Source organism: Acomys russatus, chromosome 1, assembly GCF_903995435.1.
Source record: "Acomys russatus chromosome 1, mAcoRus1.1, whole genome shotgun sequence".
NCBI classification, from domain to species: Eukaryota; Metazoa; Chordata; class Mammalia; order Rodentia; family Muridae; genus Acomys; species Acomys russatus.
The window spans coordinates 80,970,769-80,977,250 of NC_067137.1; the positions used below are offsets into that span (position 1 = coordinate 80,970,769).

General features: G+C 42.3%; 1 non-coding gene across 1 annotated transcript; it reads right to left on the reverse strand.

The window, feature by feature from the left end:
- Positions 1-3,455: 3,455 nt before the first annotated feature.
- On the reverse strand, positions 3,456-3,528 carry Trnak-cuu (transfer RNA lysine (anticodon CUU)). The gene has a single exon. It is a non-coding gene; the product is annotated as a tRNA-Lys (tRNA).
- Positions 3,529-6,482: the final 2,954 nt, after the last annotated feature.

The window sequence follows — 6,482 nt, forward strand, 5'->3', positions numbered from 1 at the left end:
GGTGCTTTAGAGTATATATAGGTGACTTTCATGTGACAAAGCACATCTGAATTTTCTCTTTGCATTAATATTTAATTTTCTAACTTTGTCTCTTGTGTAGTATGGCAAAATAGTGGATGCTTGTGAGATGTATTTATATCAATAAAATATAGTTAAGCTGTTTAATTTTGGGAGTTTATTATATAGTCCACTTTCCTCCACAGTTTACATCTGTCCTGAGCACTAGAAACTCCGCTGATTTTACTGTTCAGCCCATGAGTATTAGCCATTGCCAGTCATTTCAGCTTCTTTTTAATGTGTTGTTTTTTTTTTTTTTTTCCTTTTTAACTTAAAAAAAAAAACAACTGCCTAGGGATGTGTGTGCATCTGGATGCAGGTGTGGAGGCCAGAGGGCATGACATCCCCTAGAGCTGTAGTCATGTTGTGAGTCACCTGATGTGGGTGCTGGGAACCAAACTCAAGTCCTCGGGAAGAGCATGTGCCATCTCTCCAGTCTGTTATTTCAGATTCTATGATCTGTTCTTTAAAATCCTCTCTGTTTCCAGACAGTGTGGCACACCTCTGTAATCCCAGCACTCGGGGAGGCAGAAGCAGGCAGTTCTCTGTGAGTCCAGGACAGCTGGCTACACAGACAAGCCCTGTCTCGAAAACAAAAAAAGTAAAATCCTCTGTTTCATTGTGTACCCATAAGAAGTAGAGCAGCTTTTCCAAATCTGTTTGATCTTTCAGAGTGTTAATAGCAGGGCCAGGCATTCATTAAGAAAGGCATGGTAACCTCTATATTTCTATGAAATGTAGTTATTTATAATTTCTTAGTAAACATTCATAAATATACTAATCATTGCTTTTGTGCTTTATATTTTAGCACAAGTTTTTTTTTTCCCCCAACTAATTGACTCGTCGTTTAACTTCTGTTTTTCCTCATTTGTTTTAATGAATTTCCACCTGAGGTCAGGTGCTATGTATCTGTTATGTCTGTGTCTGTGTATCCAAACAGAGTAGGAACTAACACAAGTTCCGGTACTTAATTCCACTCATAGTTTAATCACATTGCTTTCTGAGTTTTTCCAAGTCTTGCCATAACTTAAATATAAAGATACTAACACTTGAAGGAGATGGTTTCCTGGCAGCAAAAGTAGGGAAAGAAGAACCTGGTAGCCAGGCAGTGGTTGTGCAGCCTTTTAGGCCAGCCTGGTCTCCAGAGTGTGTTCCAGGACAGCCAGGGCTAACAGAAAACCCTGCTGTCTTGAGAAAAAGAACCTGGTATGGCGATGCACTCTTCGGTTGTTGTTTGTTGAGAGCAGAGTGCAAAGAAATGAGGCTATATGAGAAGAGCCTCTTCCACAGATTGACACCTGCATGCTCCGAGCGAGCACATAAGTACAGCTCACTAGGCGGACAGCCTGTGTCACTGGAGTTCACAGAGGCCAGAGGCAGGCGTGCAAGCTTAACAAGAGGGAAAGGGGACTCATCCATGAAGAGTATCCAAATCATTAGGAGAGAAAACAAGGACTTGTGGGTATCCGGTCATCAGAAAGGCCTCAGCCAGCAGCCAAACATGAAGTGGAGCTGGGGAACCCCACAAAAGAGTGAGGGGAAAGATTGTAGTGTTTTGACCTGCTTAAACTCTGTAACGCCTCCAATGAGACCTACTCCACTTCCTAGTGTAACTGTGGCTCCCCTGCTAACAGCTAACACTCTTAGCATATCAGAAGCCATTTTGTCTTAGTCTCTGTTTTGATTATAAAGTGAAATTAAGTCCAGGTTCAGGCTCTACCTGCCTTTTACTTACAATTCAATGCTTGTTGAACATTCGGCTTGAATTAATGATTTATGTTCTACTTAAAACCAAAATACTCTGCTATGTTCCTTTCTCCTGGAATGGTGGGGAACTGTAAAGTCCCAAGTAAATATCCTTAGCCATCAGCTTAAAATGCTTTGTTTACGCCGGGGGTTGTAGCTCAGTGCCTTTAATCCTAGCATTTGGGAAGCAGAGGATCTCAGAGTTTGAGGCCAGACTAGTCCACAAAGTGAGTCCAGGCCAGCCAGGCAGGGCTACACAGAGAAACCCTGTCTCAAAAACAAAAGAAAAAAGCTGGTCCAAGTCCAAATACCAAACCCCCTCTTGCTAAATGCCAGCTGCCCATCATAGAAATAAGATTGCTTGCTGGGCGTGGTGGCGCAGGCCTTTAATCCCAGCACTCAGGAGGCAGAGGCAGGTAGATCACTGTGAGTTCGAGGCCAGCCTGGTCTACAAAAGTGAATCCAGGCAGGACTGTTACACAAAGAAACCCTGTCTTGATAACCCCACCCAAAAAAAATTGCTCAACATCACAGATTACAGCCCCCCACCCCACTTTTTTTTTTCTTTTGAGTCTAAGCCCAGGCTGGCTTCCAGCTTGCAACAAGTGATCCTTCTGCCTCTCTCAGCCTCACTCAGGATGTGCCACCACGCCCTGCTCCGGCACTGCTTAAGAAAACAGAACCCATGCGTGACCACTCGGCAGACAGACACAGTAGCATATCTAAGTTCGAAGCCCCCCGGGTCTACATAAAGAGTTCTGGGACTAGGTAGACTGTCTTGGATGGGGAGGGGGCTAAGGGTAGGGAAAGATGTTTTCTGTTTGTTTTGAGATAAACAGCAGAATCTTCGCACATTGTAGGAAAGGATCATAAAGAAATCGATCAGTTTAGTGAGAGTCAGCTGGCTGCCAGCAGGTGAGGGAGGCCGGGAGGAAAGAGCCAGGTCTCCCGGGAACTGGCCCCAAGGAGCCTCTTGCGAGGGTGGGCGGTCCCTTTCTGGGAAGCCGAAGCTGTCAGCAGACAGAGGGAGGCACTTCTGTTTCCTCCCTTACACACCCGCCTGCCATGTTCATATCAGTTCCCTGGTGAGTCTCAGAGGGCAGCGCTTAAGGGTCCACCACCCAAGAAAAGATGCATGCTGCCGGCGCAAGCACATCTGACCGCGGGAAAGACAGCGCTGCGGGGAGAGGGAAATCTTCCTCCTGCACCCCGAAGAAGCCTTGCATTGCCAGGAGAAAGGCGGAAGTGAGTGGGGGAAACGTCAGCAAATAAGGAAGTAAGTACTTTCCGTGTCCTCCCGCACCTACAACTATTTGACATCAGATCTCCTGTGTTTTGGAAAAACAGCCAAAATCAGGGTCACGACTTTATTAACAGAGGAGGAAAAAGCTACCCACTACCAACAACTATGGAAGCTAACACAGAAAAAGCAGATTTAAAAGTGTTTAAACCTAAGCCATGGGCGTGAGCCTGAGTTTTGGAGTGCGCAAGCGCAGTTCGAGAACGGTGTTGCCAGCAGAGATTAGTACTGAACGTGTTTTAATCACCTCAGTTTAAGGATTCACCTTAGTTAAGAATGTTCAGTTAGAATGGGTAATATTTGAGACTAAATATGAGTTGAAAATTAAAAAATGTCGCAGAAAAACACATACCGCCCAACGTGGGGCTCGAACCCACGACCCTGGGATTAAGAGTCCCATGCTCTACCGACTGAGCTAGCCGGGCTAACGGGAACTGTGCTTGATTTTCTCCCTTTTGAGAAGTGCTGATCTACATTTGCTTCTTATTCTTCCATTATTTTCTATTTCTGAAAAGAAGATAGAACCAATAAACTGATAAGATAGCAGGAAAGGATTATATTCTCTGAACCTAGAGATAATGCAAATTATGATGTAGAAAAAAAATAAAGTTAACAACAACAAAAAACCTAAACAAAACAAACAAACAAAAAAACAAAAGAACAAAACAAAACAAAACAAAACAAAAAAAAGAGGAGGAAGACAGAGTTGTTAAATTCTAAGATTAAATAAGAACACGTTCATAGTCGCCTATAAACACATATATATTCTGAGCCACAGGTGAATTTATCTAGGTAAGGATCTTTGTGGTGAATGTGTCTGTTTGGTGATGGTTATTAATCCTACTATTCGGAATTGCAAGTTAAAGCCTAATTAACAAAAATAAAAACGAGTAAAAGTAAATTAAGGAATACCCAAATAGTTTTTTTTTTTAAGATATCATAAACGTAAGACTAACGAAGAATCCCTATTACTCTACGCACAAAACATACAACCGTTGTCTCCCGAAATAATTTTTTAAAAAGAAAAGAAAAAGAAGATGTGCTTTAAAGGGTTTAACTTCTTTCAAAAGACTTGTTTTATGTACTTTTGTCAGCATTGACGTCTGCACACCAGGAGAGGGCATTGGAATGCATGAATCTACAGTAGAGAAATTGGGTTTAACTGGTGAACATCTGTGTAAACCAATAGTTTAGGCTCTGTAAAATAATCCTAGGATCCGGGTGTGATGGCGCATGCCATTAAACTAGCACTCGGGAGGATCTCGTTCCAAGCCAGCCTGGTATACAGAGTTCCACTACAGCCAAGAGTAGACTGAAAAACCCAAAGTAAACCTAGGACCTAAGTGTTTTAAAATATTAAGTTTTGAATGTTATAAATATTAACCCTTTTCGCCGGGCGGTGGTGCACGCCTTTAATCCCAGCACTCTGGAGACAGAGACAGGTGGATCGCTGTGAGTTCAAGGCCAGCCTGGTCTACAAAGCGAGTCCTGGATAATCAAGGCTACACAGAGAAACCCTGTCTTGAAAAACCAAAACCAAACAAACTAACACCCCGAGAAAGCATCAGTCAAAAAGAAAAAACAAAACAAAACAAAAACAAAAAAATTAATCTTTTTCTCCTCCACAATTCAAACTGGTTTATTATTTTATAACTTGGAAGACTATAACCAGGAGGTACATTTTATTTCTTGCAAATTAAAAATATTCATATGCAGGGTGAGATGGCTCAGGCCTGTACTAACACTGAGGAGGTAGAGGCAGGAGGACGGCTAGATCTTTTCTCAAAACAAGGAAATGGACTAAATGTTTGAAACACAGGGCTTGGTGACACTGACACCTGCCTTTTATCCCCTCTCTGCTGAGGCCGAGGCAGGCAGGTCTGTGTGAGTTCAAAACCAGCCTGATCTACATAGTAAAATTCAGGCCAGCCAGGTTTGAACATTGAGACCCTGTCTGAAAAGAAAAATTATAGTAATTAACTATTTTAATGATAATTGAATTTATATGAAATACAATAGTAACTATTTTAAGAAATGTTAGTTATTGAGTATTATAAAACCATCATTGTTGAAGTTATAAGATCATATTAAGTATTGCTTTGCAATAGTATTACAAAGTACTGTTAGGTGTTCAGCCTCGAAAGCTCATCTCCACATAATAAAGAAGTGTAAATCCTCAGCAATTTCTCTTTCTTTCTTTCTTTCTTCCTTTCTTTCTTCCTCTCTCTTTCTTTCTTTCTTTCTTTCTTTCTTTCTTTCTTTCTTTCTTTCTTTCTTTTTTTTCCAAGACAGGGTTTCTCTGTGTAGCCTTGGCTGTCCTGGACTCGAGTTGTAGACCAGGCTGGCCTCGAACTCATAGGGATCCGCCTGCCTCTGCCTCCCAAGTGCTGGGATTAAAGGGTGGTGGGTTGTGCCACCACTGCCTGGCTCCGACTTAGACTTTATTCTTTAACAAATGGAGGCACAGGCAGGTATGGTGGCAGGTATGGTGGCACACACCTCTCATTCCGGCTCTCTGGAGGTAGAGGCCAATGTCATGGAAACTTAAGAACTAAGCAACCTTTTCCCCACACAGGAGTAGACAGAAAACCAACTGAATGTAATGTGTACTGTTGGCTGTTGTTTTTTGTTTCTTTTCTTATGAAAGACATTACTGAGGCTTAGAGTGATGGATCAGGGCTGTGCTTGCAGCTTTTGATAGGTGGAGGCAGAAGATCAGGAGGGGGTCCAAGGTCATCTTTGGCCAGCTTAAAATACATGAGACTACAACAAAAACAGCGAACCAAAATAAAGGTGAGTGATAGGGCAATTGTTGTTTTTTAAATGTGTGTTTGTTATTGATGTTGGTTTGTTTGTTTGTTTGTTTTAGACAGGGGCTCACATTTCAAGCTGGCCTTAAACTGGGGATCCTCCTGTCCTAGCCTTCTGAGTCCGGGATTATAGACCTATACCACCATGCTGGAAAGTGTTTTCTGGCTATATAAAAGTACCCAGAATTTAAAAAAAAAAAAAAAAAAGCTTCTGCCATCTTACTTACAATCGGATTTAAAGGCAACCACCGCAAGGTCAGGTCCCACGCTCACTTGTCTGATTTATCTGTTGCTCACCGCCCCCGGCCCCGCCCCCTATCTTAAGACAGGCCATACTGACCTGATAGTTGCTTTAGTGACCCTGGCAATTTTAGTTCCCCAAGACACTTTAGCCTTTCCCTAAACCAAGTTTTGTAATCTTCCTCAGCAAGAATGATATTCTAAAAAAAAAACAAAACACTTTTATTCCTCTCCTTAATAAGACTACGAGAAACTGGAACTTCTCCAGGAATTTCATGCTGGGGGAAGTGATTGCTTGAAGCCTGGTTCCAGCCAGAGGGACACCTTTT